Genomic DNA, 1,638 nt, shown 5'->3' on the forward strand with positions numbered 1-1,638 from the left:
GTACACTTAGGCCACAAAAGACTAGTTATCCCCCAAATATTTCCAGAAAACTATAGTTAACCCCCAAAGTACCACGTAACCAACATCTAGACATTAGAAGAAATTTCCATCATAAAGACTATCATCACCACAAGTAGGGGGGCTATTAGGAGCTGAGTAAAGCTCTCAATAGCAATGTACTTCGCATTCTCTGCATTTGGGCTTCTCTTGTTGCCATCATTCTCCACGTCTACTTTGGGCTCCACATCATCCTTTTTATTATTTTTTGTTGCCAATGAAAGTTCCACTAATTGGTGTATTAATAGATGAAACAGTTTTTTGTTATGTCTAGATTAGAATATACCTTTGCTCCTTTTTTGGTTGAAGCAGGAGGTTTAGTTGCCTTGCGCTTGCCCTTGTGCAACTTATCAAGCCATTTTTTCTTTGTTTTTGAATTTTTGGATTGAACATCCTTTTCTTTAGTCGTGCAGCTCTTAGCAAGTCATCTCCTTGCTGCATATTTGGGTCATCATTTTCCTGGACCTTACTAGGTTCATTCATTTCACTAGTAGATGCATTGTGTTTTTTCTCCAACTGTGGGCCAACACAATCAAGTGCATTTTCTAATATCAAGCAACATTCTGTAGTGTAGGCCACTTTATATGCCATGTCATGAAATTTATGAAATGGTCCCTCGTAACGAAGCAGAGCTTCTAGCTTTGGATTCTCTACCACATTCCTTCCTTGCATATCCAATATGCTTCCTTTATGTGCTTCCCTAGTCCATCTCTTCAAGATATAATGTGTTGGCAATGTTTTTATGTTCATCAAATCAAGCACTCTCAATCCATGTCCACACAATATTCCTGTCCTTTCAAACATTTTGCAAGTACATATTGTTGTTTGGTTCAAAGGATCACCTATCACTATACGCTCATCTTCAAAACTTAAATCACCATACAAACTACCAATAGTAACAACATACTTGTTTTCATCCAATAATCTAGTGCATGCAACCATGGATCTTTCATACTCGCTTTAGAAAGCTTCAAAAACAATTGGAGTCTAAACTTTGCTTACTTGTACCAACATAGGCGTGCTCATCTTGATTAGTATGTTTGTTCTTCCTTCAAATTCAGATTCCAGCTCTATGTTTCTTTTTACCTCCACTATCCTTGCAAAATGTTTCAAAAATCTAACAATGTGAAAACCAGATTTCAAATGGTTCTTCAAAATAGTCAAGCTTCCTCTGAACTTTTAGATAACATGCAAACTTGAGGCATCCCCTTATCAGATTGTGCCATTGCACACCACCCACTTTATCAGCCATACATGTATAATCAGATGATCAAATTGCACAACAATAACAAATTTTGTAGATGGAAAATTGAAAGAATTACTACAAACTACACAGCCTTGTGGTGTGTACTATACTGCACAACCATGTATTGTATACTACAAACTACTACAAGTTTTCTGAATTTATAGCTACACTTGCTTGTGTGTGTGTGTGATCAGAATGCATGAAATATGTAGAAATCATGTGCAATTTGTTCAGGTCGTACATGCATGTGCAAGCAGATAAATACTGTGACCTAAACTGAAGCTGAACCTGTACACGCATGGGCAATTTACAGACGAACCTGAACCTGAACATTT

The sequence above is a fragment of the Triticum aestivum genome, chromosome 6D (genome assembly GCF_018294505.1).
Source record: "Triticum aestivum cultivar Chinese Spring chromosome 6D, IWGSC CS RefSeq v2.1, whole genome shotgun sequence".
NCBI lineage: Eukaryota > Viridiplantae > Streptophyta > Magnoliopsida > Poales > Poaceae > Triticum > Triticum aestivum.